The sequence below is a fragment of the Rhinatrema bivittatum genome, chromosome 3 (assembly GCF_901001135.1).
Source record: "Rhinatrema bivittatum chromosome 3, aRhiBiv1.1, whole genome shotgun sequence".
Lineage (NCBI taxonomy): Eukaryota > Metazoa > Chordata > Amphibia > Gymnophiona > Rhinatrematidae > Rhinatrema > Rhinatrema bivittatum.
This window is the reverse complement of record NC_042617.1, coordinates 372307174-372333920: the sequence shown is the minus strand read 5'-3', so window position 1 is coordinate 372333920 and position 26747 is coordinate 372307174. Positions and strand designations below refer to the sequence as shown.

The following is a 26747-nucleotide window of genomic DNA, read 5'->3' as shown; positions in this document are numbered from 1 at the left end:
GGTATTGTACTCGCACAGCGATTCCACTAGTCGAGAAGACTGGCACTGGAACAGAGGGCAGGCCCTCGAGGAGCGAGTACCTGGTTCCAGGGAAGCAGTACTGTGGAATAGATGGTAGTTGTACTCACAGATGGAAACTGTTAGTGAAGTCTTCCAAGTAGAAAGGGTTGTAGATGCAAGCAGCGACTCAGGGAACATGGGCCCTTGAGGACCGAGTACCGGTTTCCTGATAGCACCTGAAAGAAGCAGAAGAGGCCCCCAAGGAGCGGGTACCCCGTTAGTGATAATAGTTCCAGATAAATGCTGGATTGGCAGAGTAGCTTCGGTACGGAGAGTGAATCCCATCCGTAGAATTCTGGTTGCTAACTCGATTAGCTAGCAAAAGTTGTAGGCTTAAATATCTGGGCAGCGTGATATCACCTCAGGGGGATGCCCCTGAGGTTCGCGCCAACGAGGAAATAAAGATGAGGGTGGCATGCGCGCGCCCTATGGTACCTTGGAGGAGCATGGCGGGAAGCAGCACCAAAGCTGGTCTGGGGACACCGGAGAGATCGGCAGACAGACACCATGGCAGCCAGTAGTCCGAGGTGAGCCGCAAGAAGAGTAAAGTAGGTGGGGCAAAGCCATCGTAGACCTGCGGTCGCAACAGAGGTGGTCTAGAGAAGAGCGACCAAAATGGTGTGGGGTCTGTGTAAAAAGACCTATGAGAAGTGGCTGAAGGATCTGAATATTTATATCCTGGAAGAGAAGAGCTGCAGGGGAGATAGGATACAGACCTTCCGATACCTGAACGGTTTTAATGATGTACATTTATTTATTTATTTATTTTATTTATTAACTTTTATTTACCGACATTCGTGCAGCACATCATGCCGGTTTACAAAGAACTCAGGTGGGTGATACAATAAAACAATAAAACAAAAACAATGTACAAAGAATAAAACAAAAGTAAAACCATAACGATGTAACCTTGGAACAAAATACTATTCCTTACAATAAGGACACATTAACCAATCATGATCAAAAAATAAATTAAGCCGTAGGGGAATGTTGTTTCTTCTAGGGGATCCATGGGTGGTGCGGGGGGAAGCGGGGGAAACATAGGAAGGGGTGGGGGAAATTCAGACAGAGGGGGCTGGGGAGAGATTAGATTTGGTTTGTGTCGGGATAGGCCTGTCGGAAAAGCCATGTTTTGACTCCTTTCTTGAAAGTTTGCAGGGATGTCTCTTGGCGTAGGAGGGTGGGGAGGGAGTTCCAGAGGGTGGGGGCAGCGACTGAGAAGGCTCTCTCTCTGGTGTGAGTAGAATGTGCTGCCTTTAGGGACGGGGTGTGTAGGGTACCTGCATGGGTTGTTCTTGTGGGTCGGTCGGATGAACGGTAACGAGGCATTTCGTCGAGCCAGGTATGATTATGTTTGTGTAGAGAATTGTGAAGGATGGTGAGGGTTTTGTATTGTGAGCGGAAGGAAATGGGTACATTTGACAAACCTTTTCCATTGGAAAGAAATCAGTAAAACTAGGGGTCTCAAATTGAAATTCCAGGGAGGATGACTCAAAACCAACGTCAGGAAATATTTCTTCATGGAGAGGGTGGTGGATGCCTGGTATGCCCTTTCAGAGGAGGTGGTGAAGACAAAAATGTGAAAGAATTCAAAGGGGCATGGGATAAACACTGTGGATCTCTAAAGGCTAGAAGATGGAAATGAAGAAAAGAATGCATGGGGGTAACTTGCTCGTGCAGTGGTTACTACACTTAACCAATAAGCCTTCATACTGTTGGTTCAGCTCCCTGAGGGTTCTCTGTCTCAACAGCAGGAGAAAAAGGGGAATTGGATTTGAACAGCAATTCACGAGGGCCCCGACATTTATGGTCTGGGGAAACAAATAAGCATGGGGGTAACTTGCTGATGCAGCAGTTACTACCCTGAAGCAATAAGTTACTACCCTGAAGCAATAAGTCTGATACTTTGATACAAATCCAACACTGCTCTTTGCTTCAATGGCAAGGGGTAATGGTGAACTAGAATCAGAGCCCTGACGTTTAAAGTCTGAGAAACTGGTAAGATGTGGGTAACATGCACGGTGCAGCAGATACTAGCATAAGTTTGCAGGGCAGATTGGATGGACCATTTGGTCCTTTTATGCTGTCATTTCTATGTATCTATGTTTCTATGTTTCTAAGTGAACATAAGAAGTTACCATACTCGGTTCATCAAGCCCACCATCCTGTTTCCAACAGTGGCCAATCCAGGCCACAAGTACCTGGCAAGTACCCAAAACATTAAATAGATCCCATGCTACAGATGCCAGTAATAGCAGTAGCTATTCCCTAAGTCAACTTGATTAATGTTGCGACCGTCGGTCTGCGACGGCTTCGCCTCACCTACCTTACTATTCTTGCGGCTCCTACCGCTCACCTCGGACTACTGGCTGCCGCGGCGTCTGTCTGCCGACCATAGAGATGATTTTGTCCGATATCAAGCTCGCCCTGATGCAGGTTCCGAAACGTTGCCAACGTCGGCGGCTTCTGTAAAGAAATTGAAGCAACTGCGGCAGCTTCTGTTAAGGACGTGAAGCGGACCGCATAGCCATAAGATATCTGGGCTACAAGATTTCAAGATAAGTTATTGTCGGGACAAGAAAGGTTGTTTGCCATCGTATAAACAGGTTCTCTGTTGTAATTCCTGTCGGGTGGCACCACTATAAAACTATTGCAGTTTATGGAAGTTATGTTACCGAAAGCCAGCCAGGCTCTGTGTTCAAATCTACACAATTGAACTGTTGCTTACCAGAAGTGTTTTACACAATTGAACTGTTGTTTACCAGAAGTGCTTGTGATATAGAGTTCAAGTCAACATACTTGAGAACCAGTAATGGTGTTTTTCATCTCTTACCAGAAAGCCTTCAAGTTATTGCAACGGAAAAGTCAAAATGGAGGTTTAGATGCATGTTTAACCTAAATAATACAGCCTTGCTATATATTTTCAGTTTTTTTCACATTAGTGATATTAAGAATTTTGAATTATGTGTTAAACCAATAATAATATAGCTTTGGCATATTTTCTAGTTTTTTCACATCAGTGCAATTAAGAATCTTGGACTCTTTGTTGAAATATATTGTATGATCAAACCAAGATTGTTCGGCAATTGATAAAATTCATAGCATTGAAATCTCCAACGTAAAATGATTTACCATTGAGCAATAATTTTAAGAATAAATTTAAAAACAGGATAGGTTGATAGACCTGTGATTGTACCAACACGGCTTATAAGGATGTATTTCTGTTAATTAACAGAATCACTGGGCCGGCGCTGAGGTCTATTCCTTCCTGATAAAAATTGTTTACATAAAATTTTCGTTAAAAATATATTTTATAATTTAATAAAAATAAAAATTTTATCGTAAATAGCAACATTTACAATTTAGATTTAATAGGGTGCTGAACATAATCCTTAACTAGTTAAATTTTCTGCTGATGTTACATTTACCTAGTCAATACTGGGGTAATTGAAATCTTCCATTATTGGTTAGATTCCCTGATTTCTCTTTGAATTTCATCATCTGTCTCATCATTTTGGCCAGGTGGATGTAGCATACTCCTTTCATCTATACTCTTACCCAACACACATGGGATTTCTACCCATATAGATTCTACTGTGCATTTAGTCTTTTGTATCATCTTTATCCTGTTGGACTCTATGCCCTCCCGGAAATAAAGTGCCACACCCCCTCCAAGTTGATCCTCCCTATCATTGTGATACGTGATGGAAGACAGATTTCTAGTAGGGGTACTAGGTCTCCTATCTCTCCTCTGATGTCATTACTCCAGTAAAGAGTCCCAAACAACAACTAACAATGTCCTCTTCAGCATCTTATCTCAGGAAGGATTGGCATGTCAAAATTCTTCCCAAACAAAAGGGACAAAATCTTCTCTAAAACAACAGACCTCTGTGGATCCAAGACACTGATGTCCCTCCTTGTATAACAGGCAGGGGACAACAGCTCTTTCTCTGACCTCTTCCGGGTAAGGGGAATAATCTTTCCAAAGGTAGGAACAGAGATTCTCCACCAGAACAAACTCTCTATATCATCACTGAGACTGGCTGGGTACTTTACAGGAATATGCTTCTTCCCCTCTTCCAATTGTTAGGCTGTGGAGCCTAATGCTGGAGACTGGGAAATTCTAAAATGTACCTTTCTCCTTCTTCAAAACTAATTCAAAGTGCCCACACTGATTTCCCACTCTGCACCTCCACTGGCTGACCAATCCAGTGGAAGTGCTAGTCAAGTATGTTCTGGCCCTCTTCCTTCCTGTGTCCTAACTCAGGGCTTGAGCTAGAGATATATAATTGAGACCTATTTGGTCTCTATATACATGTAAAGTCTATGGCCAATATTAGGAGTGTCAATGACATTGCCTATTTCATTACATTTCTAAACTGAAATGATAACTTATTCATTTGTATTTTTAAATTTTTCATATAGTGTGCACTGATTTGATTTAGTGCACATTGTTTGAGCTAGTGCGCACTATTATAACTCAAATAGTGTACAGTGTGCACACTAAATCAAAATAGTGTGCACTTAAACTAGTGCTCATTAAACAAAAAAAAGTTTTAAAAAATCACAAAATATAAAAGTGGAATAATCAAAACAAAACTAAGGTTTTATCAATGCATACCTGTAATTAATATCATAAAGGAGGGGAAAGAGTTGATATTTACATTTAATAGGAAATATATGTTAGAAAGATGGATAAAGAAAATCAGATAACATAGAAGCAATAATAAACGTTCATAGGAACAAACAGCTATAAGTCCCATCTTCAATATCACCACTTGTTGTTTGGAAACATCCAGGCATATTTGAATCAAGGGTACTGCACAGTTAGTGGACTGTTTTATAATTAGGGCTACTAGTTTTCCAATGTAATGCATAAATATGGATAAGTGCAGATAGAATTCAAATCTGATATTGTCTGTATCAGATCTGAATTCCATCTGCCCTGTATTGCTTAGTGAGCTGCCATTCTGTATTACTTCAGCACTGAACCTGTATGTTCTTTGCTGCCAGCTCCAGTCACATGAGCAGAATGTTTTAGAGGTTCTATCTTATCAATATTTAAGATTGTGTGAGGCCAGAGAGCACGTTTTTGTGGTAGCTGAGCCTTCACTATGGAACTCACTGCCTGAGGGATTCAGATCCGAGACTTGTATACAATTATTCATAAAACAAATTAGAGGGATTCCTTTTTGAGGAGGCATTTAGTGCTGAACAGATTCTAGCAGCCGTGCTTTTGCCAGCTGTTAATCTGTTATAAGTTTTATCGGGTGCCACAGCTGATTATTTAACAGGTTAGTTATTTCTATGATAATGTAATGGCTGATATGTAATGTTGTTTTCTGTTTGCATCTGATTATGTATGCTCCTAGTCTAACCTGTCTAGAATTATAAAAGGTGGATTAGAAATACTTTAACAATATAAATAAATCAATGTATTCATTTTATCTAAAGAAAATAGAATTGGAAACCTCTGCCCCCACCCTGTAAGAAACTGGCAGCAGAGGTAGTATGAGGGATGGAAAATCCAGACCTCTGTATTCTGGAGGGGAGAGAGAGAGCAGAGAACAAAATCAGATTCAGAATCGAAGTGAATCATTATCCCAGTAGCCCTGTTTGGAGATTGAGAGAGAAAACCAGAGTTGTGGAAAGGGAAGTGGAATACTGAAGGAAGAAGACAGTGAAAAGAGGAGAACTGAATTAGGAATATACATGAGACAGAAGAGCAGGAGAGGATGAGGACAGTAAAAGATTTATCAGGAAGAGAATCAGAGGAGAGATTGAGAAAAACAAGATGGGTAGGGAAGAGGAAGTGGTAGAAAAAGGAAAGAGATTGTTTCCTTGATCACAGTGCTTGCGACTGTGCTTTGTAGAAATCTTCACACCCATGTAATTTTTCACATTCTATTGTCTAAAAAAATACAAGTAAATATGCATGAAGTTTGTTTCACTGATCTACATAATCACAACATTGCCTCCCCCTGCCAAAATGTGCTGAGACCTTTATTTTTGACATTTTTATTTTTAACCCTTTATCAGAGATGAGAAAAATTTCTTGTGATACTCAGTGTAGGTTAATTTCAGCCTTTTGAGTTAGCTGTAATATTTATATTTCTCCTCAGATTTAACAAATTTCCTCAGTAAAACTGTAGAAAATCTGACCAAATTCAATGAACATTTATCCACAGATTCATGGAAATTTGCACTGAATCTGCCTACTGCAGATCTCTTGATCCCCAGTGAAGGTTTACCATTCCAGGGGTTCACATCAGGTAAAAAAAAAAGATCAAACTCATTCTCAAATCTACAAACCTTTTGCAGGTTTGCTGAAACATCAGACTTTTTTTAAAGGTTGCACATCTCTACTCCTTGGCTATGACTATTTCTATTTTTGTATGCATGTGTGCGTGTGTGTGAGTGTGTGTGTGTGTATGAGAAACGCAAGGTCGTCTCTGCATGGATATCTCATTTTAACCCCTTTGTTATATATATTAGGCATATTTTTAAATAAAACACAAGTGGATGTATCCAGAATGCTTGCAATTACAGAGAAGTGGATATCTGTGCATTTCAGAGTCACTGTAAAGCATACCTCTCAGCTCCTGAGAACATATGCTGGTGGTGATGTTATTATTACTGGTAATGCTCTTAAAGGAAGAGATTATAAAATTGTGAACTAAGGAATACTGGGATAATTTCAATCCACCAAACTAAACGCTAAAACATTGTGATTTTCTAAATATTGGTGACCCATAGAGATTTCCAGTAGATGGCCCTAGTCAACAACCTGATTAGAGAGAGTAGGGGAGGAGCATACCAGTATGTTACAGCACCCCTCTGTGGTGGCTGCAGTGGTAGGCTCCTGCCTGTCAGTGCAAGCAGGTTCAGAGATCTCTATGGCAGTTGGAGTTTGGAGGAGGTTTTTTTTTTATGTGTTAAGCCTTACCTCCCTCTTACACAGAATAGGAAGTAGACATTTACCTTTCTAGTGCACAACCAGTCTGGAGGGGTTATCTCAGGTTTTGCCTTAATGCATTTTTGGAATTCATTTTTGGGAGTTTTCTTGGAATACCTCATCTGGATTCAGGGAGGGAAATTCCCTGCCTTAGGAAAGAGAAGGGTAGAAATGGCCTGCTGACCTTATCTCGCACCAGTGGATGGACAGTGGTGACTTCCGGAAGGGGAACCCCAAGATTTGTATTTTTGTGAAGTTTTTGCCCCTAGGTTTTGGAGGAAGTTTTTGCCATCACCCTTCACTGCCTAGAGGCAGAAAAAGGAAGGAATTTGTTCCCACTGAGTGAAACATTAGCAATGTTTCTCTTGAGAAGCTTCTTTCTTGCCAACCGGAGAGGAAAATTAAGACTAAGGGTATTTTCCTCTGGAGACCCCACTACAGTCTTCATCCTTGGACAAGAGAAGAAGTTTGGGAGCTGTGATGTGCTGGAGAATCCTTGGATATCTAGTATCTGTGGGAAGGGATATCTGGCAGCATTAGGATACCCCAGGCCCATTTTGGGATAATTACTTTTCCATGCCCTATTAGAACCCACATACTAATGGGCCATTTGCAGATGTGGAAAATATTTGGGACAAGAGAATAAGAATTGGATGTATCAATGAGCATGAGCATATATGGTGCAAAATGATTACTACTGAAGGTCTATAGTAGTAAAGTTGAAGTTGAAACACCCTATGAGAGTTATTTGGTTATTTGACATTTACTTCCATCCATACTGTACCTATGGAGAGTAGCAGGTGTGGAAGAGGCTAACCCCCTGCATCTTGGTCCCTGGAGTTCTCGCCTCCTCCCATATGATAAAATCTGCACCCTGGGGCTGCTGGACTGCTCAAGGACTTAATCCAATCTACCTGCCAGTTATCGGGTCTCTTGAGGTATAAATGGTATTATCAGAACTGTAATAACTTTTATTGCAGTTACTTATGAAAATACAGGTGTGTCAATCAATATATAGGCATTGTGTTCCAGAGTGTGGGTCCTGCTAAAGACAATGCCCTTTTTCACTCAGTGCACAATTAAGCTCTGGAATTTGTTGCCAGAGGTTGTGGTTAGTGCAGTTAATGTAGCTGGGTTCAAAAAAGGTTTGGATAAGTTCTTGGAGAAGTCCATGCAAGGTTATTGTTTCACTGTAAACCGGTTTGATTTGTATCCCATGCAAGAAGATCGGTATATAAAAATAAAAAGTAAATAAATATTAATGAAGTTTACTTAGGGAATAGCTACTGCATGGGATCTTCTTAGTGTTTGGGTACTTGCCAGGTTCTTGTGGCCTGGTTTGGCCTCTGTGGGAAACAGGATGCTGGGCTTGATGGACCCTTGGTCTGACCCAGCATGGCAATTTCTTATGTTCTTATGTTCTTAGGGATATCTATTCATTTAAAACAAAATGGAAAACTAACAAATTTCCTATTTCATTTCAACTTGTTTTTAAAACAAAAACAAACAAAATTTTTGTTTGGTTGGTTTTAAAAATCTATGCTGCTAAAAAAAATCTTAAGGGAGAGCCTATGGAACTGAAAGATAATTTTTTTTTGTGTATGGGAGAGGGTGTAAGGCAGAATGTTCATCTAGGGCAGTGGTTCCCAAGCCTGTCCTGGGGAACCCCCAGCCAGTCGGGTTTTTAGGAAATCAGCAATGGATATGTAGGAGATAGGTTTTAATGCTATGGAAGCAATATCTGCAAATCTATCTAATGCACATTTAGATTTTAAAAGGTGCGCATGCGCGTCCATGTGCGCGCGCTTCCCAGCGCATGCACATGGACGCGCTGATTTTATGACATGCGCACACCGGAACGCGCATGTTATAAAATCTGGGGGCGGCACACACATGTGCGCCTGATTTAATAATCTGCACACGCATATGTGGGCGGCATGACCAGGGGGCCCTAATTTTATAAAGGTACGAGTGGCGACAAGATCGGATCTCTCCCAGTTCCCTATCCCCCTCCCCATACTTCCTCCCTCTTTCCCTGTCCTTCCCACCCCCTTGACCCTTTATCCTACCTTTCCCTTTTTATTGTTATGTTGCTTACTGCTCTGTTGTAGCAGAAGCAACTTGCGCGCGCGGGCCAACCATCGGCGCGCGCTTCACCGGCACAGAGGCAAATGGCTGGGCCCTTTGAAAATTCGCCCGGCACACGTAAGGCCTGGCCACACGCATAATCCCCGGGATTTACATGCGCAGGGGTTTAAAAATGTACCCATTATTGTATATATCCTAAAAACATGAATGGCTGGGAACCACTGATCTAGGGTGCTTAATATCCTTGCATCATCCCTGTCCATAGTGCAAGGCCCTTAACATTGTACTCATGCCAGCTCAAGCCAGCACACACAGTCTGGAAGGAGGAAAATGCCTCATGCCTCTTACCAACACTACATGGGCTGGAAAAACCTAGAGGCATGCTTAAGTTAGCCCACATAGGTCAGAACAAGTCAGAGGTGTGCTTGCATTGGCCCAAATGGATTGGAAGGAGGAGGCAGCATGCAGCTGTCCTCCTATCAGCCAATTTAATGGAGGAAAGCTAAAGCACTGGGCCTGCAGAATCAGGTTACAGTGGAGGAGAGGAGAAGGAGGAGAGTACCAGGGTGGGGGAAGCAAGGGCAAGTGACAATCAATAGTAATCTGCTGTTTGGAGCAGAGGACTATGAACCAGGGAAGATAGGGTTCAAATCCCATTTCTCCCACTGATCCTTCAAACCTTGAGCAAGTCATTTCATTCTCCATTGCCTAAGGTACAAAGCTTGCAGGTCATTTACTAACCCATGGTATTTATGATGGTGGCACATGCACAAATAAGGGTAGGAGTTTTCTCTCTGCTGGATCTTTTGATTTGGAACAAGTTACCACTGGAAATCAGCCAAGAAGGAAATAATTAAATTTAATGAATTTCAGAGAAATGCTTTCGGAGAATCCTCCAAATAAGATCAAAAGATTGGGTTCAAAAAAAGACTAATGAACTCTACTTACTCCAATCTTGGGGAGTTTAGAGGCAAATAATTGTTATTTTGGGATTTTTTTTTTCTCTTCAGTTCTCTTCTTAAGCAATGCAAAATGATGCCTGGTAAAGAAGCAGAAATGTGGAAAGTAACTCCTGAAAATGCTGCTGGGGGTTCACCCTTGCCCAGCCAGGATGGTACTTCTTATTTTTAGAAAACAACTTTAAACAGCCCACAAGGGTTTAAGTGTAGTAATGACATGTTAACTGCCACCGGAGTTCAAAGACTGGTAGGGGTGGGACACAACTATGCAATTATACCACACGGCAAAAACCTCTCTGTGAGAAAAAAGCCTGTCATTTTTTAAGAAGTTAATATGAATGGCAAAATCCTATGTTGTGGTATTTGAGAATTGTTTTGTCTCTTTTTCCTAAAGAAAACTAATCTTGGATTAAAAAAAAAAAATCTACGAATCATGCCTATTTCTAATAAATCATACAAACAGACCCTTCCATCTCTCTACTTTCCATTCATTTGTTTTCAATTGAATTTATAAGATGTCACTTGGCCACTAGGAAAAAACGTACTTTAGCAATCAAATGGTTTTACTGCTGTTTAATGACAGCAGACACACAGCAGCAAACCATTCCTTACTCTAAAACAAATCACGCTGAGGTCAGTTCACATTAGAGGTCTCGCTCTTCCTTGGTGAAGACTGGCTGTATATCAGGTTTTTGGGAATATTTGTCATTGTGAAATGTCTTGCATACATTTCATTTTGTCTTTTCAATAAACAGTTTTAAAATTAAAAGGGGATATTCGGTTGCTATTCATGCTTGCTTTGAAAATCTCCAAAAAAAGTTATTTGGAAGAGCCCAAACAGAGATATTCGAAGCATGCAGGAAGCAAAGACTCTTCCTCTAGTCCCGTCCTCAAACGGTTTTTCACCTGCTTAGATATACAACTTTTTATTTGTAAGGTGATCATATAGCTCCATGTCAAGGGGGACAAGCCAGTCCAGTCCTGGTTTTACCCCATTGCATTCATAGAAAAATAGTTCTGATTTCTCTATTGATTTCCATAAGAAAAGCAGAACTATGTCGCATTGCATGCATTGGGGTAAACCAGGAGCTGGTTCAGGTTTTTTTTTTCCCTTGACAAGGAGCTACTTGGTCACTCTATATGCAAAGATACATTTTAAAATAACCGGTGTAGTTGGATTGGGGACTGGATTGACTTATCCCCCTTGACATGGAGCTATATGGTCACCCCTATTTATTTGTCTCCTCAAGGCCTCTGCTGTGAATAGATATATTCCAATACAGAGCAGAGGTAAGTACTGGCAGCCTCCCTTTTGCCCATGTAACTTAATTTATTACATGTAGGAGGAAAAATGGCATTTTTATTTTGTTCATTCATGGAAAATTATGAGACCTGACTCATGCCACTCTCCGCTACTCAGTATTTCTATTACGGATGTGAAGACAATTTTATTTTTTTCATTTTGATTTGTGTTTCTTGTTGTCGGGCCTGTTTTGGTTAATTTTCTTGTTTTGTGAGTTATTTTCTTTTTCTTTTTTTCTTGGGAAATAATGCGCACAGTTTGCAAATAGTGCATGCTAAATCCCAAAAAAAACCCAAATATGAACATTTTGGAGTTTTTCGGAGAGATCTTGCCTATATTTTGGGTTTAATGAAACAAAACAAAAATGGATCCTTTTCATTTCAGATTACTCTTTCATTTTAAACAAATGTACATCCCTAATTTCTATAGTGCTTCTAGGTATATGTGATATTGTACAGTTACATATAAGAGATGGCCTCTTCTCCATGGAGCTAACAATCTAGTTGAGACACATCAGAAAGCTAATAGGGGGTGTGCATTTGTTTTTTATGAATGCCAAAAGGCCATTTTCTATACATTCTGAATGCTATGAATACAAAAATATCTGAACATTTTCTAATATTTTTGAATTCATGGAACTTTGAAACGTTTTTAAAAAATGGTTCAGCTTGGAGAAGAGACGGCTGAGGGGGGATATGATAGAGGTCTTTAAGATCATGAGAGGTCTTGAACGAGTAGATGTGACTCGGTTATTTACACTTTCGAATAATAGAAGGACTAGGGGGCATTCCATGAAGTTAGCAAGTAACACATTTAAGACTAATCGGAGAAAATTCTTTTTCACTCAACGCACAATTAAGCTCTGGAATTTGTTGCCAGAGGATGTGGTTAGTGCAGTTAGTGTAGCTGGGTTCAAAAAAGGTTTGGATAAGTTCTTGGAGGAAAAGTCCATTAATGGCTATTAATCAATTATACTTCGGGAATAGCCACTACTATTAATTGCATCAATAGCATGGGTTCTTCTTAGTGTTTGGGTAATTGCCAGGTTCTTGTGGCCTGGTTTTTGGCCTCTGTTGGAAACAGGATGCTGGGCTTGATGGACCCTTGGTCTGTCCCAGCATGGCAATTTCTTATGTTCTTATGGTCCTTTGGTGGCCTCCAGTGGCCCTGGCTAGACCTTCCTGACTCTGAGGCCTAGCCCCAGGCAAGGACCCAGCACCCAATAACTAGGGCTTAGGCCTGAGCCAGTCCAATGTTGATGCCAAGGCCTGTGCCAGAGCATGCTACTGAGGCCTAGGTTCGGGCTGGGTCCAGTACCGAGGTCTAGGCTGGGATTGAGCCCAGCTCAGAGTCCAAGCCAATACTAAGGCCTAGCCTAGTCTCAAGCCTTGTGATTAGGCCTAGACCTAGCACCAAGGCCTAGGTATGGGGCTGGGGCCTAGCCTAGGACCAGGAACCTGCGTTGTTCCTCTCAGTCCAAGTGCTTGAAATATGACACTGTCTATTGGAGGATTTTTACCAAAGTGATGGCATTTTAGCGCCTTCCTCTGGTGCAGACAGTGCCATTTTGTTGTATGCCTGTAGAAATATATGGCTGTATATCAATCAAAATAGGGTCAACTTCAAAAGTGGAAGGTATTGAAATGGCACCATTTTAGCACCATCCTCCAGACAGATGTCATACTTTTTGAAATAGTGGGACCAGTAGGAGCATTTGAAGGGCCCTGGGCTGGCCCTAGGTTTCGGCAGCAGCCTAGACCCAGCCTAGGATTTGGCACCAAAAGTAGGCCTTGGACCAGCCCAAACTTGGCCTAGGCCTAGGCCTTGCCACTGGGGTTGGCCTGAGGTTAATCCTAGACATCAAGCTTAGGCAGTTTTTTTGTCCTGGAAGGCCCAGCCAGGGCCACTGTTGGCACTTTTTATAATTGGTTCTTTTTTTTGTTTGTTTCAGGGTTTTTTGTTTTGTTTTGTTTTTGGTATGGCAAGTAAATGGAACTGAGAAAAGCATTAAACAAACCAAATAAAAAATAAAAAAAATACTCCCCCAAAAATGAACAGAACCAAAAATGTGGGGGCTGTACATCCCTAAAAGCTAACTCCAGAGAGAGTGAAGTAATTTTGGATTTAAAAGTGCTATCAAGTAGAAGAGGGGTGTTAAGAGGCACTTGAATGAAATAAGAAATAAACTCTCTCAGGAAATAATTGGAAAGAAGTCCTTCTTGGAAGCTATATCATTGATTTTAAAGACATAGTACCACTGTGGCTGCAGAATATCATATCACTTTTCTATTGAAAAGTAGTTTTGACAGTTCCTACATGCCTGCAAGCATTACAACACAATCATTAACCACACATGACCCCCACTGCAAAGCATTCATACAACTGCTTGACAATCAATCTCATATATCTACACTTCCAGAACTTACACTGTAGACGTGCATTTATATTCCAGCTTTCACACACATCAGTCATGCTCACACAATGTCAAACCTAATCAATAACATAAACAAAACACAAACGTTATACAAAATAAAGTAGCAATAATGCAATTGTTTTTTGATGTGCTTTGATGCACAAGATGTATCTTGGTATTTGGATTTTAGATTTTATTTTTATTTGGACTGCTGGAGTATTATCTGCTGGAGTAGTAGTAGGTTTGTTTTAGGTTTGCCTATCTCATCTATTACTAGAAAAGTTTATTATGGGATCTCAGGGGTTAGGAGATTTGATGAGACTTGGGGGTCCAATACAAGGATCTGATCTTATCTTGTAAGGATTGTTATGTCCATGTGCCCTTAGATAAACAACTTTGTTTAGGACTCTGGCTCATTCATTAGTATATGAAAATGTGTCTGTTATATTTGACTTGTTCTCGGACAATGCAATTGACATTCTCTGTATCACTGAAATTTTGGCACAAAAGACAGGATGATTTTAAATCAGCTCTGTCTACACAATTTTACTACAGAATTCCAGTCATGTAAAAGTGTGGGGGAGGGGTATTAATTATCTTTAGATCTTATGTATCTATCTCTCTTGGGTGGATATTGTGACTTCTCCATATGGACCTTCACTAGATCTGCCAATACAATCTTGCAACGATAATCCATGCTTTAATCACAAGCCAAACTGATTACTGCAACTTCCTTTTCAATGGCATCATGCATGCAATACAGTATGGCATGCCTCCAGCTTCTACAAAGAACTGCCACTACAATTTTGGTAGGAGCCAAAACAACTGACAGCATAGACCAACACTGCATTTACTGCACTGGCTCACAGTTAAAAGCAGGATAAAATTCAAAACTCTCTGCCTCATATTTAAGTTTGTGAATTAACAGGCCCCTGAGCACCTCCTACACACCTACAAGGGAACTCCTGTAAGCAATTTCACTCTCAATATGATTGTCTGACATTAAATCAGATAAAATATGGTACAAGTTCATGAAACGAGAGCAGAATGTCTACACCTTTCTTGAAGTAAAAGCTAATAATCATTATAGCAACTTAAAATGTATAATGGTTTTATTTACAAGAGATATTGTTTTAAGTTTAGTTTAGTATAGTAAATCACTCTTTGTTACAGAGGTTATGAAAAGACATTGTATCTCTTTCTAATTCATCAAACCCAGTGTCCTGTCTCCAACAGTGGTCAATCCAAGTCACAAATACCTGGCAAGTACGCAAACATTAAATGCTACTAATGCCGGCAACAAGTATTGCCTATTGCCTATTGATTAATAGCAGGTTATGAACTTTTTCTGTAGGAACTTATCCAAACTTTTTTAAAACCCAGCTACACTAAGTGCCTTAACCACATCCTCTGGCAACAAATTCCAGAGCTTAATTGTGTGTTGAGTGAAAACAAATTTTCTCTGATTTGTTTTAAACATGTTACTTGCTAACTTCATGGTGTTCCCTCTAGTCCTTGTATTATTCAAAAGCGTAAATAACGTTTCACATTTACCCATTCAAGTCCTTTCATGATTTTGTAGACCTCTATGATATTTCCCCTCAACTGTCTCTTCTCCAAGCTGAACAGCACTAAATCGCTTTAGCCTTTCCTTATAGGGGAGCTGTTCCATGCCCTTTATCATTTAGTTGTCATTCTCTGATCTTTTCTCTCAGTACTTTATGCTGGATTTTTCTACCTTCCTCGTTTACTAGATATTTATTTATATCTTCCTGTTCCAGTTCCTTTATATTGCAATTTCAGTCAGGAAGATGTTTTTGGTTTTGCCTGATTTCCTTTAAGGAAAGTTGCCATTGCACATTTGCCCAAGCCAAATGTCATCTGAGAAACTCTTCACCATATGAAGTCGTTCTGCTAAATGAGCATCTTAAGAACCATAGCGTTTCAGTTCATCCACAACAGTAAGTAAGATATCTGTGGGAGGGGATTGGTCGCTCTAGGATTGCAGCTAATTCTGTTATGGAGTGCTAGGAGAGCGGTCCGGCTTACCAGGAGATGTGTGTCCTTGGACCACAGCTCGACCTCAGAGGAACTCCGAAGAGGTGCTGCGGCAGGTGAGGCATGCCCGAGCATGGGCTGGACAGAAGCGAGGCTGAACTGAAGATAGATGACTGGAGATACTGACCCTCCTCTGGACCTGCACGCTTCGAAAGACCAGCAACGCAATGGTCGCCTTATGACCAGTCCTCCAACCGTTCCAAGCACTTTCTGACCTGCCACAGGGTACAGTAAGAAGGGCAGGCCAGATGGAGGCCAGGGCAGTGAAGACTGGAACATGGAGATTCAGATGAGACTCAGGGACGAGGTACTTGGATGCATAGACGATGTTGAATTACCCTTTTTATCCTTTGAGGAGCAAACAATGCAGCTGCGCAGCAATTGCTAGAGCTGGTTGCAGTGCCTTCACCAACCCCCATTTTATTGCTTGATTCTCATGAATGAGCCACTCCCAAGTCCCCATTTGGTTTAGCCAAGTCGGCACTGCCAGTTAAGATCACTTTGCGGGATGACGAACAAGGCCCCAAAAGGCCCAATATGATCTCTCCCTGGAAGCAGTCATGGGGATATAAGAGTAAATTTCAGAATTGTTAGCCCATGGTATCATAAAACCCTCCCATTCCCCATACAATATGCCCCTGTATTCTGTCCAAAAAGGCAATGGCTGCTAGTGCATAGTACATGATCTCTGACATCTTGATTACTAGGTCAACTTCAAGTTTCCTTGTATAAAAAATTCACTATTACAACATCACTCCTTGGGGAAAGTGCACACTGTTTTGGATTTGTCACATGCCTTCTTTTGTGTGCTATTGTACTCATGCTCACATCCCTTAACAGCCTTCCAGTACGAAGGACGAAAATATCAGTGGATGCCCCACCCCCAGGGGTACTATGAAAGCCCCTCTGTCTTTTCCATGGTCCTAGCACAGGTCCTGGTGCTTTTCCAAGAACAATTGCTACCTGATATAACACTGATACAGTATGTTGATGATCTGCTTCTCATGGGCCCCTCAGTTACCTCTGTACAGTTATGGATGAAGTGACTACTACTGCTATTAGCCGATGAGGGTTTCAAGATCAATCCGGTAAAGGCCCAGATTTGCCTTCCTAGGGTGAAATTCTTGGGAATGTGGCTTGGGCAAGAGGGAAAAGAGATAGATAAAGCAATGCAGGAGGAAGCTTGCAGGATGGCCACACCCAAAACAGTGAGACAAATGAGAGGACTGTTGGGATTATTGAATTTCTGTAGACTATGGATCCCAGCCTATAGTGCTCGATCCAAACCCTTGAGGAGACATATAAGGTGGGGGGGGGGGGGTGTGAAGGGATTAGACCTGATAACAATTACACAAGGGGATCAGGAAATTATTTTTGAATTGGTACAAGCAGTCATGACAGTCATTCTATACAGCAGGTCAACCCTTAGATTTGGTAGTATACCATGGTCATGCAGGCTGGGCAGCTGTAGCTGTTCAAGGAGAAACAAAAAAGCCTTTGGCATTATTTTCAGGCTCATTTTCTACTGTAGAAGATTATTTCACTGATTGAGAGCAAGCAATAGTCAGCTGCATGCAGGCAGTCCAAAAGCTCCATAACCACATACCTGGAGTTAACATTTCTTTAATGGCCCCACATTCTGTTGTTCAAATGCTGGAGGATTCTTTGAGGAGTTTTTCTGCTCCCAGGCTAGGAAAATATCAAGCATTACTGCTAAGTTCCTGGGTTACAGTGAAACCTTTTCCAAAAAAGCCATCCTATGCTTTTTTTCCCTCCAAATTGGTGTCCAGAACGCCAATATCTTTTCTACCTTTATGGGTTGCTATTCTGGAATTACTGGAAGAAAGTCATGTAAAAGGACTAAAAACTTCTGTCTTTTGGGTAAAAGCACATACAGGAAAAGAGGACTGGATTTCTTACTATAATGCACAAGCAGGACAGACAGCTCAGGAAATAACAGCTAAATTAATATGTGTGACTCGGAGTAAGTCTTATGCTTGCCCTGATGTTCAGAAGGTAATTGCCATGCAAAGCTTAGCGCCCACCAGTGAAATTTCACATGAGAATCACTGGGATGTGACAGAAAAAGGAAATGGAACATCTGGTATTCACCAAATAGTTTGCTATGTGTTCCATGTCAGCATTACACCTCATTATATTTACATTTCATTACCCTGAACATGTGTCTACTGCTGTGATGTTTTTATAATTGTCCACTTATTTATGGGCCCCAAATTTAGAGAAAAAGTGTGCTGATTTTGTTAAAAATTGCATGCAGTGCTATGTTTATACAACCAAATGAGGACCACACGTGCCATAGTGTCGGTTGCCGGTGCCTCACGGTCCAGTTCTGGAATGGTATGCTGATTTTACTGATATGGGTAGCATTGCTTTGGGGTACCAGAACTTGTTAATGCTAGTCTGCCCTTTCTCTAGGTGGGTGGAGGCATATCCCTGTAAATGCGAAACAGCAGAAGTCATAGCACGAGTACTGCTAAATCAATAATTTCCCAATTCAGGCTTCCTACCTGTATTTGTACAGGTAGGAAGAATGAATTGTTCTCCCTGTTAACTCAGGATCTCTGTATCAAGTGCCACTTTCTCTTTTTACTGTCCCACCTCTAATGGTTTGGTGGAGGACTTTAATGATCTTTTAAAACCTCAGATGAAAAAGACTCTCAATTCTTTACCAGGAACCTGGCTGCAGGCCTTGGCTGCAGTGCTACTAGCTCTTAGGAATTTGCCTATGAAACAAACAGGCTTGACCCCATTCCAGCTTTGCACAGGGCACCCATACCACCTGTATTCTTCTCAAATCCTGGATCGGCGCTCGCAAGGCTGCCGATTTTGGGCAGCCGGCGCGCGCCGAGCCGCGCAGCCTGCCTCCGTTCCCTCCGAGGCCGCTCCGAAATCGGAGCGGCCTCGGAGGGAACTCTCTTTTGCCCTCCCCTCACCTTCCCCTCCCTTCCTCTACCTAACCCACGCCCCCGGCCCTATCTAAACCCCCCCCTACCTTTATCCATGGATTTACGCCTCCTGGAGGGAGACGTAAATCCACGCGCGCCAGCAGGCTGCTGGCGCGCCGAGACCGGACCCGGGGGCGGTTCCGGAGGGCGCGGCCACGCCCCCGGAACGCCCCGGCCCGAAACCACGCCCCCGGGCCCGTCCCCGAAACGCCGCGCCCCACCCCCAAAATGCCGCGTTGTTCGGCCCCGCCCCCGACATGCCCCGACACGCCCCCTTCTGAAAACCCCGGGACCTACGCACGTCCCGGGGTTCTGCGCGCGCCGGCAGCCTATGGAAAATAGGTGCGCCGGCGCGCAAGGCCCTGCTCGCGTAAATCCGGACGGATTTACGCGAGCAGGGCTTTGAAAATCCGCCCGTTTGGGATCTGCTGAGTATTTGTGATCCAGATCAACAACTGTTGGAAGCAGGAAGCTGGGCTCGATGAATCATTGTTCCTACCTGGCATGGCATATCTTTACGTTCTTATGATACCACTGAGGAATGCAGTCCCTTCTATGGTGCTGAACTATCACTGCTGGGATTGCATGCAGACATTTAAAGCAAAAGCAAGCTCCCACTATTACAGTACCATGTAAAAAGTACATAAAATATGACCATATACTGTCATCAAACTATTTTTCTTTTTGTTTCTATATACTGACTGTATATTTATCAAACAGGATTTTTAAAATTTATATCACAGGTAAGAAAATTAATAGCATAAGCATTCAGTCTGTAGATTTATGTATATCTCATTAAACTAAAGTATTACTCACTATATGATCAATATCTATTTTATCTATGGTCTTTGTACCCTAAGTTCAGATTTAATTTTGGAATTAAATTAAAGCATGTTAAAATACATTTTATAACAAAAGTATACTACTTCTAATCTATTACAGGTGAATTTTCAAAAAGAGTTACACATGTAAATGTAACTACTATTGTAGTAATTATCAAAAGCCATTTACTCACATAAAGTGCACTTAAGTAAATCCTATGGACAATTCAATGCCATATATTGCAGCAATTTTCAGAAGCCCACTTACATGATTAAAGTGCATTTACACATGTTTTATGTGTGTAAATGCTTTTGAAAATCAGGCTCTTTGTGTTATTTGTACCAAAATAGTACAAGATACAAGTACTGTATTCCACATATATCTTCTAAACTGTACATATTCTACATTTTCAAAAGCAATCATTTAATGACCTTTCATGCTTTATCAATGAAACATCTGTAATTGGAAACTGAGTTATCCTTTGAAACTTAGCCAGGAGAGCAGAAACACCCTTTTTAAATAGGCAGAACTGTAGAGGTAGTTTACCTTCTGATAAGAAAGAGAAAAGCTTTTATTGTTAGCAAACATATGTGCCTTATGGCATGGTTAACAGGGACCATTTAGATCTGTAACTCAGAAAGCAGGCAAGCGGAATGCCCTGCCCAGGATCTTGGTGATCTCCAGGATGTAGGAACACCCCTTTGGTAAGTTAGGAATGACTCACCACTGCCATCCTTCTGTCACAGAATATCCCCTTGAATTCAATTTGGCCAAGTGACAACAAAGGGTACTAGAGTACATTTGCTTGCAAGTATCCTGAGATTAGGTCGCCAACAGCAAATCTATCAGGCATATTTCTACACAATGCCTTAAAGAAACCGTCCCTGAACTTGGGTATGTATTTGTCCTTCTTTGAAGTACACTGGCTAGTTAAACCTATAGTTTCAGCTTTAACTCACAGAATCCTGTGCAAAGTACCCTCTTCCATTTTTAATTTAACTTTATTTAATTTGAAACCTTTTATTTCACTTTTCTGGATTTGTGGCCCGATCGATGCAGATTACAACATAAAAACAACCCACATTACAGGTATTCAATTTTGCACAAAACTATAGAACATTTATAAAATGTTCCAGCTATAGATCATAGCCTGGCTCATCATGAAAACTAACAGATAGTACAAATTCCCTAAACACAAACCACAAATAATGATTGATTATATCAAACCCACAAACAGGGTTGAAAAACTAGGCCCAGCTACCTTACAATGTGTGTCAGCTTAAGATACCCAAATATATCCTTTGAGTCTCTATATCACAATTACATAAAATTATTGTCCAAGCCACTGTAACCCCTAGGTAGGATGGCTCCCAGAGTTTCACCCTATCTGCTCTCAGTTCTCCATGGATTGCTTTACATATCTGAGTTCCAGGGCTTCCTGTGGGGGAAAGCATAGCTTCAAGGTCGTTTTATATTAATCACAGTACAAGCCCCTTCTCCTTCTTGGTAAAAAGCAATGATAATAGTCACAGTCTTTAGCATCTAAAAAGCACACTGAGAAGCAATGTGGTTTCCAATTTTTTCACTGTTTGTTGATTAGAGGCTGAAGAATATTTACAGCACTCAAATCAGATTTCAAATAAAATCAGAGAATAAGGCAGAAGAAAGATTAATACTTTTGTGACCACACTTTTCCAGTAAAATCTCTGATTCTTTCTGGAAGCCAATTCCTTAACACTTGCTCTACTTCTCTTGCCAGTTACTCACTTCGAAGATAGTTCAAACTCCCTTCCACCCCCAAATTTATCACAAATCTTCTCCGTACTGAAGAATGGTTAGAATAAGGACCCAATAATTTATCAGAATGTAAATCCCAATTCTCATACCTTTCCTGAAGTCTTCTTCAATATTTTAGATCTTCTTATGGTAGTACTAGTAGGCACTCTTATCTCAAATGCAGCACAGTTCTTATACATTCAGAATCTTCTCTTCTCAGGCTCTTCCTAGGTGAAAGTCACGTTTTCCCAATAGAATGGAAACTGATTCCCTACTACCAAGGGTATGCAGTGCCAAGTGGAAAAACAATAGTCATTTATTTCAAAAATAGGGAAAATAAATAGGAGACAGGACGATTGGAAAAAACGTCCTTGCCTCAAAACATGTGAAGATAGCTATGGATAGAAAAAAAACTGAAGGTCAAAACTCCTCTGCATCAGTCACCTTCAGGCCTATACCCTGAAGAAGTAATAGAACACTGCCAGAGTCTTCCCTACCCCTTAATCTAACCTTGCACATGGATGTCCAAATTCTCTGTGAAGGAGCACCAAGGCTCTCACAGGGAAAATTTCAAAACTTGGATCAAAAAGAGTAAATACAGTCTGGCTGGCTGGTTTAAAAAGGAAAACCCCACTAACTTCTTTTATTTATTAAGTTACAAAATTAACAGACAAAGGCAGAGAGCTTAAGCTTCCAGGAAATCTAACTGAAAATTCCTCACCCTACAATGGTTCCAGGTGGTCAACGTCATATCAATCTCCCACACAGGGGAGCAAAATCCAATCCCCTGTTTAATAAATCTCTCTGAACTTCCCCAGCTAGTTAGTACATTCCTTTTGGTAAGGTGTTCCTTACATAACTAAACCATTTAATATCCCTCACCACTAGATTATCAACACAGCTTTACAAATTCAAGAGCTGAAATAGTAGTACTGTCATATCAGTACCCCTAAGCACTCAGACGTCTGAAAAAACAATATTTTATACAAATTGATTAAACAGTCAGGTTTTTAGGACCCTTCTTAAAGTGAAAGTGTTAACTTCCAATCTGAGTTCTGGAGGAATTTCTTTCCACAACAGAGGTGCCTTTCCAGAGAGAAATCTTTCTCTGGCCTTTAGAAGTCACAGCTTACTGACAGGCCGATACAGTAAAATCGGCGTGAGAGCCAGAGCGTACTGTACTGTATCGGCCTGTGAAAGAGGGAGCCTTTAGCTGCAGTCCTTGGTTAGATCATAGCAGCCAAGCAGGACAGCACCAATCAATTTGGTTTGCTAAACACACTAGGGTAGATCTTAAAAGCCCTGCGCGCGTAAATCCTCCTGGATTTACGCGCGCAGGGCACTTGCGCGCCGGCACGCCTATTTTGCATAGGCCGCCGGTGCACACAAAGCCCCGGGACGCGCGTAAGTCCCGGGGCTTCATAAAAGGGGCGGAGGGGGCGTGTTGGCTGACCGGGGGTGTGTCCAGGGGCGTGTCCAGGGTCAGGGGGCAGTCCGAGGCGGGTCTGGGGGCGTGGCAACAGTTTGGGGGCGGGCCGGGAGGGCGGTCCCGAGTACCCCGGCACTGCAGCCTCAAGCAGGCGTAACTTGTACAGCAAAGGTGGGGGGGGGGGATTTAGGTAGGGCTGGGGGGTGGGTTAGATAGGGGAAGGGAGGGGAAGGTGGGAGGACGCGGAGGGAACGGAGGCAGGCCGCGCGGATCGGCGAGCGCAGGCTGCCGATTTTGTGCAGCCTTGCACGCGCTGACCCCGGATTTTATAAGATACGCGCGGCTACGCACCGGTTGCGCGAACAAAAGTACGCGCACAGGGCATTTAAAATCCGCCCCTAATAGCGTTCATCACATGCAAATGCATGTGAATGAGGTTATTAGTTATTCACTCCCAATACAAAAAAAAAAATGTGTGGCCCCAAAAAAAATGTGCACTCCTGCTTTTCTGTACCTCCTCTGACTTAATATCGTGGTGATATTAAGTCGGAGGAACAAAAAGGAGTTAGGTAAAAAAAAATGTTTTTTTAAGTGGCCGGCCACCTCCAAAATCTGGCCCGATGGGTCAAGCAGTCTGGGTCACTGAATATCAGTGAAAATGCAGCACAGTTCTTTCACAGTTCTTACACATTGGTCCTTTCACCAATTAATTAATATTAGTTAATATTGTCTTGGGCACTTAATATTAATTTATTTACTCCTTCACTTATTGTCGATTGGTCCGTTCACTGTCACATGTCAGTGAAAAGGACCAATCGGGAACAGCCCTGCTGAAGGAGATTTTCTGGCAGGGGTTCCCAGCCCGCAAAAGGGGGCTTTCCTAAGGACCTCCATTCAGGTTCTGCACCCCACCGGATCTGACCCAGACTGCTTGGCCTTTTGGGCGAAACCTTGGGGGGAGGGAGCTTACATCAGAATTGGGTGCCCAGCCATGTCTCCTAGGCACCTGATGTCAAGGATGTGCTAGGGGCACACATTTTTCCCTAGCATGTCGTTTTTAGCACAGCAGCTCATTTAAATATGACATTGGGTCTTCAGGAGAGGTGGTTGGGCGCAAGTTAAGAAAGCGGGTGCTAAGCCTTGAGCACCCGCTTTCTACCCGCCAATATTACATCGGCCCTTATATGAGCAAAACATTAGTGGCAAAACTTTGAAAGTAATTCTCATCTGTACAGGAAGCCAGTGCAATGTAATCGAAATGGGGGTGGTCATTTCTCTTCTTAAATGTCTTGTTATGGTTTATGCTGCTGTGTTCTGCACAAACTGGAGTCTCAAAATCATTTTTTTGGGAGACTAACAGCATTATAGTAGGGACGGGCATTCAGGAGAAATGAAATAGGAAATTAGATGAAATTTCTCATTGTGTTTCATTTTGTTATCAAAGCAAAACAATTGAAAATCTGAAAAAATGTTGTTAGTTTTCATGTTTCATTTAAAAAAAAAAAAAAAAAAAATTAATCCATTAGGACTTGGCCTCACCTATGGAAAAGGCTGAGACCCAAAGCAAGGGCCATGGCCTGGGCGAGAGCATGAAGCTGGGGCCTTGGGCCTATGCCTAGGCCCAAGGCCGGGGCCTTACCTAGGCATAGGATGCCGCCAGATGCATGAACTGTAGCCTAGACCCAAGCACAATGCTGGGGTCTCAGCCAAGACCTAGGTCTGACACCAGAGCATTGACCGAGACCCTCCAAAATGTAAAAAAACTTACCTGCTCTGGGGATCCAGCATCACAGTCCAGGCCCAGGCCTGACTGTAAGATTGATGTCTGAGAGATAAATATGTTTAATTCCACACATTAATGAAACTATATAGGTGTACCAAATTCCAAAAGCCTCCTCCCAAATTGGCCTGCTGCCCAGAATTTCCTGATCTCTCAAGTCTAGGATCCAGTCTAAAATTCCATTTCCAGCCAAGACATAGCCTGGTACCATCACACCCAGCTCGGACCTTCCTCAGATTATTATAAAAGTCCGACTGTCCAATGTTGGGCCTATACACATTAACTAATGTAATTATCTGCCCATATAGATTACATTCCACAATAATGTAGCATCCTTCTGGGTCACTACATGACCACAATACTTGGAATGGGAATTTTTTGTGAATGAGAATACACACCCTTCTGCATTTGGAAGAGAACAAAGCTGCATATACCTAGCCCACACAAGCCCTCTTTAATTTGTCAAGTTCATGAGGTAGCAGGTGCGTCTCTTGCAAATATCAATGGTGGTGCCATTATTCTTTAAAAACTGGAGTATTCTGCATCTCTTTACAGATATAAATACCCCCCAAACATTTAGAGAAGTGATTTGTATGTTAGCCATAATCCCACCACTCACTCATATATTAAGGACAATATAGAGTGAGTATCATGTTAAACACACCTTACTATCAGTGCTTTATTATAAATAATATTTTCCCATTACTATCACCCTACAACTGTAAACTGATGTCATTTTTTAACAATACCTCAGCCATCCACCCCTTACCACATTTGCCTAATTCCTTCCCTGACCCCTACCCAACAACCAACATTTCAACTCAATAACTTTCTGCCCTAGCCACCAACCCCACTGCAAACCCTGTCCCCACAGCTTCCCACATTCCATGGCTAAAATAAGCCCACTAAATATTTTGCAAAAGCTCCAAATACAACTTATTACAACCAGGCTTCCAACTGAACACTTCAGTCATCACAATGCAATGGGATTTGTGGTCCTCAGCGAAGAACACTGTGCCCAAAGACCACAACTTATACTCAGAGCTAGAAGAAAAAAAAGATAAGTAATATAAGAACAAACTAAGGGGGTCATTTTCCAAGGAGTTACTGTGGGTGATAATTCCGCAAATTGCGCTAACAGCCGTTAACACGATTTGCGGATGCAAATTTTGTATTCAGGGGGCAGAGCAAATGTAAAGTAGGGAGGATTTATCATGTGCTGAAAAGTTAATGTGGCTCCTAATGCACTAGAGGCTGGTAAAGGTTTATTGTAAAGGCCTCTGGAACTCCCTACCCGTCCACTTGCGCCTTGAACCCTGCGCCATCAAATTCAAAAAGAAACTAAAAACATTCCTGTTCAACCAAGCCTACACAGAATAGATCCTCCCTTCCCTCTATTGCTCATACCCCCTAGGTGACCGCCCTTTTCCTTATATTAAGGAATTTAATCACATTGTACATTGTTGTCTTCTTGTTATGACCTCTTGTTGATTTCTTGTTGTTTAATCTATTTTCCCTACTGCCCTAGGTTAACCCCCTGCCCAGTTCGCCTACCTTGTTGAAATGTACTTCTAAACCTTTTGTTAATATGTGAACCGGTATGATGTCCCCACTAATACCGGTATATAAAAGTTTCTAAATAAATAAATAAATATTGTGGTTCACAAACAGGCCTGTTTCAAGAGAGAGAGAGAGAGAGACTTGCGATAATGCCTCCTCCCTAGACAGGTATTTGTATCCCTATGGGAGGCCCACCTAGTAACTCGAGGTGAGGGTTAAGTATTAGTGTAGGGGGGTAGGGGCCACTTTGACATTCAACATGAGATGTACGAACAGAACAGTGGTCTCTTGTAAAGATTTGCTGGCCGTCGGAGTGAGGAAACTCACTCCAAGATGAGATTTGGGCAATGTTCTCTCCACCTAGCTTGTTGTTGCCCAGGTAGAGTGTCCATCAAGCTAGGTGCAATGAGCAATGAGGGTTCACAGTGTTCCCTGTCATCAAAAATACTCATTCCCTAATCACACTAGTTGATGGGCAGGATAGATAGTGTTGAGCTACTCTGATTATGCCTGGCCAGATGCTGGACTTATGTGCCCAATATGCCAGCACATCTTTGTCTCTATGTCCTTAGTATGCT

At 41.9% G+C, this 26747-nt stretch overlaps 1 long non-coding RNA gene across 3 annotated transcripts in view; it reads left to right on the top strand.

The window, feature by feature from the left end:
* The first annotated feature begins 5188 nt into the window (after nt 1-5188).
* Nucleotides 5189-26747, top strand: part of LOC115088796 — a 73189-nt gene continuing 51630 nt past the window's right edge. For 2 of the 3 annotated variants that reach the window (XR_003855888.1, XR_003855887.1), the window contains exons 1-2: nt 5189-5354; nt 6249-6332. This is a non-coding gene — a long non-coding RNA (uncharacterized LOC115088796). The remainder of the gene's footprint in view (nt 5355-6248; nt 6333-26747) is intronic. The other variant, XR_003855889.1, reaches the window with a different exon arrangement.